Genomic DNA, 12542 nt, shown 5'->3' on the forward strand with positions numbered 1-12542 from the left:
GTGAAAAAGATTTTGTGTGATCGGGGCCTGAACATGCAGGAGGGTGAAAGGAGGGCAAGGAATAGAGTGAATTGGAGCGATGTGGTATACAGGGGTTGACGTGCTGTCAGTGGAGTGAATCAAGGCATGTGAAGCGTCTGGGGTAAACCATGGAAAGCTGTGTAGGTATGTATATTTGCGTGTGTGGACGTGTGTATGTACATGTGTATGGGGGGGGTTGGGCCATTTCTTTCGTCTGTTTCCTTGCGCTACCTCGCAAACGCGGGAGACAGCGACAAAGTATAAAAAAAAAAAAAAAATATATATATATATATATATGGAGGTGGAAAGATGGAGTGAAAAAGATTTTGTGTGATCGGGGCCTGGACATGCAGGAGGGTGAAAGGAGGGCAAGGAATAGAGTGAATTGGGGCAATGTGGTATACCGGGGTTAACGTGCTGTCAGTGGATTGAATCAAGGCATGTGAAGCGTCTGGGGTAAACCATGGAAAGCTGTGTAGGTATGTATATTTGCGTGTGTGGACGTATGTATATACATGTGTATGGGGGGGGTTGGGCCATTTCTTTCGTCTGTTTCCTTGCGCTGCCTCGCAGACGCGGGAGACAGCGACGAAGTATAATAAAAAAAAAAAAAATATTCATGCATGCTTTCGTCCATTCCTGGAGCTACCCCACTCCACAGGAAATGGCATCACTACCCCTGCTTCAGTGAGGTAGTGCCAGGAAAACAGATAAAAAAGCCACATTCATTCACACTCAGTCTCTAGCTCTCATGTGTGGTGCACCGGAACCATAGCTCCCTGTCCGCATCCGGGCCCCGCGGACCTTTCCATGGTTAGCCCCAGACGTTTCACATGCCCTGAGGTAAGAGAGAAAGAATTCTGCCTCCATATTTTCTGTGTGTCATAGAAGGCAACTATAAGGGTTAGGAGCAGGGGCTGGAAACCCCTCCTTCTTGTATTTCAATTTCTGAAAGAGGAAACAGAAGAAGGAGTCAAGTGGGGAGTGCTCATCCTCCTTAAGGACTCAGATTGTGGAGTCTGAATGTGTGTGGATGTACCAAGATGAGAAGAAAGGAAAGATAGGTAGTATGTTTAAGAAAAGAAACCTGGATGTTCTGGCTCTGAGTGAAACAAAGTTCAAGGGTAAAAGGAATAATGGTTTGGAAACATCTAAGGAATAAAAGCAGGGGTTGGTGAGAGGACAAGAACTACAGAAGGAGTAGCACTACTACTGAAGTTGGTAGTAGGAGTCATGGGAGTGTGTGACAGAGTGTAAGGAAGTAAATTCTAGATTGATGTGGGTAAAACTGAAAGTGGATGGTGAGAGATGGGTGATTATTGTTGCTGATGCACCTAGTCATGAGAAGAAAGATCTTGAGAGGCAAGTGTTTTGGGAGCAGCTGAGTTAGTGTGTCAGTAGTTTTGGTCCATGAGACTGGGTATTAAAAACGAGGGATTTGAATGCAAAGGTGAATAACATGGCAGATGGGGGTATAATTAGTGTGCCTGGCATATTCAGTGTTGTGAATGGAAATGGTGGGTGAAGACCTTGTGGATTTGTTTACTGAAAAGAGAATGGTGATTAGGAATACCTGGTTTAAAAAGTGATATATACACAAGTATTATCCCTGGGGATAGGGGAGAAAGAATACTTCCCACGTATTCCCTGCGTGTCGTAGAAGGCGACTAAAAGGGGAGGGAGCGGGTGGCTGGAAATCCTCCCCTCTCGTTTTTTTTTAATTTTCCAAAAGAAGGAACAGAGAAGGGGGCCAGGTGAGGATTTTCCCTCTAAGGCCCAGTCCTCTGTTCTTAATGCTACCTCGCAAATGCGGGAAATGGCGAATCGTATGAAAAAAAAAAAAAAAAAAATATATATATATATATATATATATATATATATATATATATATATATATATTTTTTTTTTTTTTTTTATACTTTGTCGCTGTCTTCAGTATGTTTACTTTCGATAATGAGGAACAGAAGAAGGAGCCAAGCAAGTAAATTTCGTCAATGACATCACTCTTTTCTAAACGCTGCCTCGCAAAGATTTTCATTAATTCAAATTGAAGAAACAGACGAATTTTCCCTTGTCTGGTTAGCTCAGTGGTAGAGCGTGAGTCTTACAAACTCAAGGTCGTGGGTTCGAGACCCACACCAGACATAATTTTTGTCTTTTTCTTTTTTCATTTTGTCCGCATCACATGTGTGCAACATTCAGTATCTTTGTCCAACGTTATAGTGAAGATCTTCACAATAAATTGGGGTTTTCGACCTTATCTGAAAGGGTCAGGTCCACCAAGACGTCCTTGAAATCTTCCAGAAGCTTCTGGCGATCCTCCTCCAACTGCTGGGCACATCAGAGTTAACATGGGCCGGACATCGGTTGTGGAACGACTTAATCTGCTTCCGGTAGTTAGCAGGGAGGATAATGAGGGCTCTGACCTCATACCAGGTCAGCTTAGTTCCAGTCTATTGCAACGACAATGAAAAAGTAAAACTCATTTCTTCGTGGAAAATTGAGAGGAAAACACGACAGCAACATGGAGATTTACTCTGTGGTTATTTTGCCGGCTAGTCGGCAACGGTCGGTCAAACACTATTTTGCCGTGGTAATCTCAGTGCTTCATATAATACTATGTCACAAAATATGTTCTTGGGGGCGTAGCTCAGTGGTAGAGCACTCGCTTGGCATGCGAGAGGACCCGGGTTCAAACCCCGGCGCTTCCATTTTTGTTATTTGGGAAATTCATTGTTTTCAGTCTTATATATATATATATATATATATATATATATATATATATATATATATATATATATATATATATATATATATATATATATATATATATATATATATATATATACATATATCGTCCGATCAGGGAAGTTAAGCAACGTTGGGTCTGGTTAGTACTTGGATGGGTGACCGTCTGGGAACACCAGATGCTGTTATCCCTGGGGATAGGGAAGAAAGTATACTTGCCACGTATTCCCTGCGTGGCGTACAAGGCGACTAAAAGGGTAGGGAGCAGAAGGCCGGAAATCCTTTACTCTCATTTTCAATTTTACAAAAGACGGAACAGAGAAGATATAAAGATATTGTAAAGATGTAACTAATATAAGATATAAGAATGAATGGAAGGTACGGATGTAGCTGAAACAAGGAGTAATGAAGATTAAGGTGCAATGAAAATTATTCTGTAGTGAAGATATATGTATATGTTAAAATTTTGTATTGAACATCAAGAAGTAATGATAATGATGAGAGTGTAGTGACGATGAGGGTTCAGTTGGGGAGTGGTGGCAATTGCCTTTACAATGATAATAAGGAGGTAACACAATGAGGAACACAAACTTTCCAAAGCTACGTTCAAGTCAGACTTTGAACTAAGTTCGGTGAACAGAAGGATGATGTTAAGATGAAAGTGTAGTGCGGAGAAGTATAGTGATGATAAGGATATTGTCAAGATAGGTTGTAGTGAAGATACGAATGTAGTGAAGATACGAATGTAGTAGAGATAAGGGATATCAAAGAGTAAAGTTTATTCAAAATGATTGTGTATTGAAGATGAGAACTACTTTTAGTGAACATCAGGGAGTACAATGATGATGGTATGGTAGAAATAACGGTGTAATGAAGAAGAGGGTATAGTGAAGGTATAGTTAAGTGAAAATAAGCTAGTAGTGAAGATACACGTTAGTGAATATGAGGTTGCAGTGAACTTAACCTTATTGACCTGATCCCCCAAATCCTCCAAACTACGTTCAAGGGCGGATCCAAAGCCAACCGAAAAGGCTATTTCTCTGTGTATTGTTAGTGGTGGTGGTGGTGTGTAGGTGTGTGTAATCATCTATTTGCACTGTATTAGGAGGGAGGTTTACACTCGTGGGGCCCCGTGTAAGTACGTTGTTTGTGTGAGCGGGTAAAACCTAAAGCCTTCCTTGAAACCAGCTTAGTCAAGATAAGGTCATATGAAGATGAGGTTGCAGTGAAGATTATAATAAGCCTTGCATAGTGAAGATAAAGGGATTAAGGGAGAGATCAGTGGTTGACAAGGTAGCATGATATACCACTGCGTTATGATAAGGGATAACTGAATTATTCCATGCTGGAGAGAGAGAGAGAGAGAGAGAGAGAGAGAGAGAGAGAGAGAGAGAGAGAGAGAGAGAGAGAGAGAGAGAGAGAGAGAGAGAGAGAGAGAGAAGGGAGACTGTGTGAGAGAGGCTGGACACGAGAGAGAGGCTTTAGATGTGAAAAAGACTGAAGGAAATAGAAGGTTAGGGTAAGACTCTGTGACGGAGAAAGATAATTGTCATAAGAGTTAGGATGGACTGTAGAGAGAGAGGCTTGGGATGAGAGTCAGGCAGAACAGGAGAGAGAGGCTTGGGACGAGAGTCAGGCTGGACCACACCTACAAGGCATTTCTTCCAACACCTGCACACACACACACACACACACACACACACACACACACACACACACACACACTTAGCAAACAACAACACCCTTCCCACAACACTCACGACACACCCTCCCGAATACACCCACAACACACACACCTCTTCTTCCATGCCCACAATACACTCTCCCACTGTACACCTGCGACACGCACCTTCCCCACAGCACACGTCTCCAGCACACCCACACCACACATCTCGCCCACCACACTGTATCTGCTAGTATTACATTGATCTTGTTATACATTTGATGTATTTTCAGTTTGACTTATGGTATGGCTACAGACATCACGACTTCACCTGCTCATACCCATTAAAATTTAACAACAATCATACATTTGTGTTATCATGAAGATAGATTGATAGATACGTAAATAGATGGATATTCAGATAGATAAATGGATAGATAGGTAAGGCAACCTTCATCTTTCTTAGAAATCAATGATATCCACAATATCCTACAACAAATACATGTACATGGATGTAGTGATAATGTGGGTCAGGTATAAGGCCAGCGGTGTTGAATGTATAGTGAATGTGACCATTGACTTGAACCATCAGGGTGTAGTGAAGATAAGGCTGTAGTTAAGATGATTCTTAAAGTGACTCAAGGTTGTTGTGAGTAAAAGGAAGCTTCGAAGATGAGTACTTCCTATCTGAAAGTCAACAATTACAAAATTGATGAAGCATAACAACGTCCTCGGACAGCAAACTACAACCATAGAGTGAACCTGACTCTCACCTAACAACGTCCTCTCAATGACAAATGTCTTACCAGAATCTTCTAGAACCTTCCAGAAAACCATGAACTCTGCAGGTAAGGAGGAGGGAATGGCCTCTGGCTGCTGATGATAACCGCATTATTCCATATATATGCATATATATACTTATATTTGCATATATAAGTATGTATATGCAATATATAGAACAATGTGGCTATCAACAGTTTCTAAGAAAACTGAAAAGATGAGGTCCCACCGAGATTCGAACTCGGATTGCTGGATCCAGAGTCCAGAGTGCTAACCCTTACACCATGGGACCTGATAAGAAAAGATGTGATTTCATCTAAATGTTTTACATATAATCAGCCAGAGGCCATCCCTCCTTGCCTGCAAATGTCATTGTTTTCTGGAAGGTTCTCGAAGATTCTGGTAAGATGATTGCCATTGAGAGGACGTTGTTATACTTCATTTTCATTAATTTTATCATTGTTGACTTTCAGATATAGAAAGATAAATAGGTAGATAGATAGATAGATTAGATAGACAGATAGATTGACTGGTAAACAGATAGATATTTAGAGAGAAAGAGAGGTAAGGCTAACCCTTACACCATGGGACTGGAAACAAAAGATCTGATTTCATTTAGATGTTTCAACCACCATCACCAGCCAGAGGCTGGTTTTCTGGAAGGTTCTAGAAGATAGATACATAGATAGATAGGTAAGGCAACTTTCAACTTTCTTAGAAATCATTGACGTCTGCATCATTCTGCAACAAATACATGTACATGGATGTAGTGATAATGTGGGTTAAGTATAAGCCAGTGGTATTGAAGGTGTAGTGATAATGACCATAGACTTGAACCGTAAGGGTGTAGTGAAGATACAGTTGTAGTGAAGATAACTCTTAAAGTGACTCATAAGGTTGATAGATAGATAGGGTAGATAGAAAGGTAAACAGATAGATATTCATACAGATAGAAAGATAGGTAAGGCTGTGTAAAAATACATAGTTGAATAGATAATCAAATACTGAACATTTCATATGCGTTTTTATAAGATCGAAAAGAAAACGAGATCATTGGTAACATGAACCTCGGCCACGAGACAATGTCACTCGTTCAAGAGTCGGTTACGGGCCCCGCCGGCGGGGCTTGAGACTCGCCCGCCTGTTTCCAGGTGAGCTCGTTCTCAACGCCCCCGTCGATAGTGGCCGTGACCAACACATTAGTGGCACTGTCTGTCATCAAGACCCCGGCGGCGATAGCCTCGGAGTTGTTGTCCCCTGCAGCAGCCACGGCCACGGATCCAGCCACGGGAGGCTCGTCCGCGTTAGACAACATGACCGCGATCAGGGACATGCATGCGAGGCAACAGCAGGTGATCCAGAAGAGGAAGGAGCACATGACCGTGGACCCCCGACCTTCTGAACACCTTCCAACTAATGATGACGCCGATTCCACTCACGCATTTCAACTTTCTTAGAAATCACTGATGTCCGCATTATTCTGCAAGAAATACATGTACATGGATGTAGTGATGATATGGGTTAGGTATAAACCAGTGGTGTTGAGATTCTAAATTAATGTGACCATGGACTTGAATCGTAAGGGTCTAGTAAAGATAAAGTTTTAGTGAAGATTGCTCTTGAAGTGACTCATAATGATGTTGTGAGTACAAGGAGTCATCGAAAGCTTACTCCAAGGATTGATAATGAATGATCCATAAGTCACCTGCTCTGGATATTTGTTCGGTAGTACACTGCTCTAGTTCTCCATCGCAAGGCAAAGATTGGTTTGTGATCAACTCTCATCAAGTCAGACCCAAGCTTGTTAATCTAAACGCCCACAGCCATCATGGAGGAACAACTCTAAAGAACTTCATGCAACAATTAGAACAAGAATTTCCATTATGATTTCAATAATGAGGATGTGTCACCTGCAGTGAACATCATTAATTCATATAAATCTTTTTCACTGCCTATCTGAAAGTCAACAATTACAATATTGACGAAGTATAACAACGTCCTCGGACAGGTGACTACAACCATAGAGTGAACCTGACTCTCACCTAACAACGTCCTCTCAATGACAAATGTCTTACTAGAATCTTCTAGAACCTTCCAGAAAACCATGAACTCTGCAGGTAAGGAGGAGGGAATGGCCTCTGGCTGCTGATGATAACCGCATTATTCCATATATATGCATATATATACTTATATTTGCATATATAAGTATGTATATGCAATATATAGAACAATGTGGCTATCAACAGTTTCTAAGAAAACTGAAAAGATGAGGTCCCACCGAGATTCGAACTCGGATTGCTGGATCCAGAGTCCAGAGTGCTAACCCTTACACCATGGGACCTGATAAGAAAAGATGTGATTTCATCTAAATGTTTTACATATAATCAGCCAGAGGCCATCCCTCCTTGCCTGCAAATGTCATTGTTTTCTGGAAGGTTCTCGAAGATTCTGGTAAGATAATTGCCATTGAGAGGACGTTGTTATACTTCATTTTCATTAATTCTATTATTGTTGACTTTCAGATACAGAAAGGTGGATAGATAGATAGATAGGTGAACAGATAGATATTTAGAGAGTTAAATAGGTAAGGCTATGCATTTCAACTTTCTAAGAAATCGTTGCTGTGCGCATTATTCTTCAAGAAATACATGTACATGGATGGAGTGATGATATGGGTTAGGTTTAAAGCCAGTGGTGTTGTGGTTGTAGTGAATGTGAACATTCACTTAAACCGAAAGGGTCTAGTGAAGATAAGGCTGTAGTAAAGATAACTCTTGAAGTGACTCATAAGATTATTGTGAGTACAAGGATGCATCGAAGATGAGTACCAGACAAGCAACAGGCTAAGTTCCAGGGTCAACAAGCTATGCTAGAGGGTCAGGAGGTATCTCATGATGAAGAGTCAGTAGTGTATTGCGGGGTCAACAGACTGCTTTCTAGAGTCATTAGGTTATGCTAGAGGGTAGATAGCTCTTGCTGGAGATGCCAAGGCTGTGGTAAATGACAGTATATCACGGTGATGAATGACTGTGCTAACTGGAAGTATGCTTTGCTAAGGTAGGAAATGACAGAGAGCTAACAGGTTATGTTGATTGGTTTGTGGACTACTAATCCACTTTAATGTCTTAGTACGCAAGTCTTGAAAGAACTGTTACGTTCATGTAAGCAGACCACATAAATGGGTCATGAAATTACCTTAGATTGACAAGTTAAAGTAGGCCAGATAGTTACCATCAAGAGTCAGTAGGCAATAGTAGTGAGCCAGCAAGCAGTGATGGTGGGTTGGGATGCCACACTTGAGGGTCAGCTCAGATACATGTTTGGTCATTAGGCCTTTTTGAAGGTTCAGTGAAATACGTTGGTCTACCAGGCCATGTCAGAGGGTCAACTGACGACATTACAGGATTAGTGGATCACGTCAGAAGTCACACCAAAGGCTGCTGGAACATTTTCCACAGTCAGTTGTGGTTTAATATTTGTGATAGTTTATCAGTGAACCACATGGTAGGGAAGGTTAGTAAGCCAAGCAAGAGAGGTAGGAGATCCATGTGAAGTCAGTAGGTCATTCTAGAGGGACAAGAGGCCACAATATGCGTCATGTAAGCCAACCTAAGATCAGAAGGTCGCGCGAGAGGGTCAAGAGGCCTAGATAGGTATGTTCATGGGAGTACATGGGAAGAACAAAGCACAGGATTCTTGATGGCCCATGCCAGGAGTAAAAAATTATGTGAAGGAACACCATGTGGTATAAAGAGAGTTTACTCTCACTAAAATATCAAATGAGAGAACGGGAGAAGTTCCTGACTGAGTAAAGCGGCAGAGGTTGAAATATGAAAGTTAAAAAAAGATTTGAGCTTTAAAAGAGTAAAATCAAATCATGTTTTTCTTTCTTGAACCAAACTTATTCACTGATACTAGATATCTACGTTTTTGTTTAGCTTTGATTTAAAGATTCTGATGGTCTTCACACTGGCAACATCTGTTGGAAATTCTTTCCAATATTCTACAACTCTACAGCTGATATTTTTTTGCCAACGGTACTATTACATCGCTCTCCTTCATATCATACCAATATCTATGGATGATTGCGCTAAAATACAATTTCTACCTATATGTATTTTCTAAAGTTCATTTATTTCCCTCTGTTTAATTTCAAAACATTACAAATCAGCGTTGTAATAACATGAACATACTGGGCATAACCGTATCCCCCACTCTGTCCTGGAGACCCCATATAATTAATATCAAAAAGCCTACCTCTCAAAAGTTGGGAGTGTTGTATAGTGCCGTAATACCTTTCCTTGAGAGCAAATGTTTCACATCTATAAGAGTTTTATTTACCCAGGTATGGAGTACTGATCACGCTCCACTTGGCTGTTAACTAGAGTGGTGGAATCAAAAGCCATTTGTCTCTGATTCTCCTGGCATTGCCTCTCTTGAAAATTCCCTTTAGCACACTGAGATGTTGCTGCTCTCTCTCTTCTCTCTCTCTCTCTCTCTCTCTCTCTCTCTCTCTCTCTCTCTCTCTCTCTCTCTCTCTCTCTCTCTCTCTCTCTCTCTCTCTCTCTCTCTCTGCAAGTCCCTACACGCATTTGGCTGCTGCTTCCCACAGCTTCTGTTCGCAGACCGGCCAATCGAGAATTGACTCTTATGATGCCTCTTTCTACCCTCAAATTTTCTTCCTTCATTTTTCTTTTTCCTTCATATGACCTCGCTTTTTAAAGAGTCAATTCTACAAGCATTTACGGAGCCTGAAGTTATTTCTACTTTATAGATATTTCTTTCTGCGTTACAAAAAGTTAAGTCCATAGGGAGATGCCTGCTCCGACTGGTGTATCGGGCGTCTGGAGTTTCTTAGGAATGATTCAGTACTTGTCCATGTTTTTACCTAGACTGGCAGACATGATTAAACCTCTAAGGGAACTGACGAAAAAGGATACGTGTGGTAGAAGGCTCACAGCTTTGGCGGAGGCGTTCTCTAGGTCTCATCAAGGTCTGGCTCACACATCTCTGGCGGGGATATTGTTCCGGTCCCATCAGGGTCTAATACAGTCCCTGGTAACTCTCCTCAGTCTTCCCTTTCCGTTCATCCGTCACACCTGCTCTCCTCTTCAAGTCTCTCTCACGTACGCAGAAGTTGACGACGTTTGCTCCTGTACATCTGATCACCAACTTCAAACACATATGACCGAGGTGAAACTTCCTGTAGGCATATTCCAGGGGTACAATCTCGACTGCCAGGAAGTCGCATGCGTATTGTATCGCCTGATGAGATAGGAGGTGGTGGACGTGAGACTCGATTGTGATAGTGTGCCTGGTTAGTTTTCCTTGCAGTGATGTCCATAGTATCTTGCTCCGTGGTGTGGCGTGGTTGTAGCAGTACTGAATTATGCTGCATGACTGTCTTAACAGTGGCGATCCATGGAGCGTTGTGCTGGGGTTAAATGCATGTCTCTCTCGGAGTACTACGCTAGTTTATAATGAACAGTGCCATGAACTGTGATTGTCCAGACAACCTGCACTTGGTAAACATCCTCTTCACCGTTTTTATAGTGTAGACTTCCGATTCTGAGTCTTCCACGATGTATGTGCAGTAACTCCATTTTTTCTAAGACTTAGGTTCATTTTGCAGTTTTTGTTTGTTTCCAATCCTGTCACATTATTCATTCTAGTGTCATACACAGTGATCTACACTGTAATCTGCTTCACTTTTTCATTGATATCTGAGATCATTGTTACAAATGATATTGACACTAGACTTCTTCCTTGAATTAGTCCCAAAAGAACATTTTCTGCTTCTCACAATGTTGTATTTGCTGCCATCTGACTTTTCTGTTAGAAACTGTTTGATTCAGTTTTCACCTTTAATATATTGTTTTGCCACTTTCTTTGATAACGCTAGTTTGCTGTATCAGATGCTTTAGCAAAATCAAGAAAAACATTTTCCATCCTCTTTCTTTGCAGTAGAGTTTTGAATTAGTAGTTGTGTGGTTGTAAATGAAGCCTAATTGAGAAGGTTAACCAGGGTGTCTTGTAGTGGTACAAGCAATTGGAAAAAATGAAAAAAGAAAGACTGACAAAGAGTGTATCCTGTATGTATGTCAGTAGCAGAGGCAACAAGGGGTAGGGAAATACTGAGAGGGTTGGAAGGATATAGTAAACAGTGCTCTAGGATATCAGGGCCAGAAAATTCAATAAAGTGTGAGTGAGGTATGTACTGGGTAGAATGAAGTAAATCAGTGTGGTATTTAGGAGACAACATGCAGTCAGCAGACTAAACTAAGTTAGTAGAAGTGTTGAGAGCTAACCATAAAGTGGTCTTTAGACGTTAGCTGTTGATGATGGCCTCTGGTTTTATTGCATAATGCATGACAGCAAGAGATTGATGTTTTTTTTTAAGAAGGAAAGGCAGTTAAGAAAAAAAAGCATATGTAAGACAATGTTTTAAAGTACCTTGTTGCATGTGTGACATCACATCTTCTGGTGGGAGATGGAGCATTTTCCTTATGTTGACATTGCTCAGTACTTGTATGGATGGGGCATTTAAGTTAGATAGGTGCTTTTGATTTTTATAGATTTTGTGGTTTTATAGTTATTGACATAGCCCTTGCCACTGATGGAAGGATTTTAGTGGAGTCTGTGGAAGCCTTAGCGGTGGCTTTTAAGGAAATGAAAGAGTTAAAGATTTTAGGACCAAAGGCTCCAAGACATCAATCAACATCCAGGCAGTTAGAGATTTTTTATGCCATTTTCCTGTATACGTGTGTATGGAAAGAATGTTGAATGTTTGTAATGGTCCACTTACCTTATCATTGTGGTCCACAATAATAGTAGGTTCAATGCATAGATTAGAAGTTTCTTAGGTCTTCAAGACACTGTTCTTCCATGTTTCAGTCTTCGGATGCATAGTTGACACAATGCCTTTAGGCACCACTCATGCAGGCAAGATAATTGGGATCACGTGTCCATTGTGATTCACAGATTGCTTCTTTGAAGCTGACGTGAGTCATGTAATCTTACTTAATCCAGGCTGCTAGGCATGTGCTTGATTCATTCTCCTTAAGATATTCTTTCAGAAAGGAATAACCATGGGTGGAGAAGGCTAAGGGCATGTGCAGAGATACTAAGGATGAGATGAATTTCTGCTTGAAGGCTTGCTAGGAGGAAGGCTTTTGAGTGTAAAGTTGGAGGGTGAACGGTGCTCTGTAATGCATTAGCAAATTGCACTTGTGTATGACTTCATATCACCATGCTGTTTTCTCTTCTTGGTCTCATTAAAACTTTTGGATATTTTATAATGGTAATATTTCTCTACATCTCATTAGTTTGA

General features: G+C 41.0%; 3 non-coding genes across 3 annotated transcripts; 1 reads left to right on the top strand and 2 right to left on the bottom strand.

Annotated features, from left to right (window-relative positions):
- The first annotated feature begins 2094 nt into the window (after positions 1-2094).
- TRNAV-UAC (transfer RNA valine (anticodon UAC)) lies at positions 2095-2166 on the top strand. The gene has a single exon. It is a non-coding gene; the product is annotated as a tRNA-Val (tRNA).
- A 3266-nt stretch (positions 2167-5432) lies between these two features.
- Positions 5433-5504, bottom strand: TRNAQ-CUG (transfer RNA glutamine (anticodon CUG)). Its single transcript has one exon. It is a non-coding gene; the product is annotated as a tRNA-Gln (tRNA).
- A 1977-nt stretch (positions 5505-7481) lies between these two features.
- Positions 7482-7553, bottom strand: TRNAQ-CUG (transfer RNA glutamine (anticodon CUG)). The gene has a single exon. It is a non-coding gene; the product is annotated as a tRNA-Gln (tRNA).
- Between the last annotated feature and the right edge of the window lie 4989 nt (positions 7554-12542).

This window comes from Panulirus ornatus, chromosome 12 (assembly GCF_036320965.1).
Source record: "Panulirus ornatus isolate Po-2019 chromosome 12, ASM3632096v1, whole genome shotgun sequence".
Classification (NCBI taxonomy): Eukaryota; Metazoa; Arthropoda; class Malacostraca; order Decapoda; family Palinuridae; genus Panulirus; species Panulirus ornatus.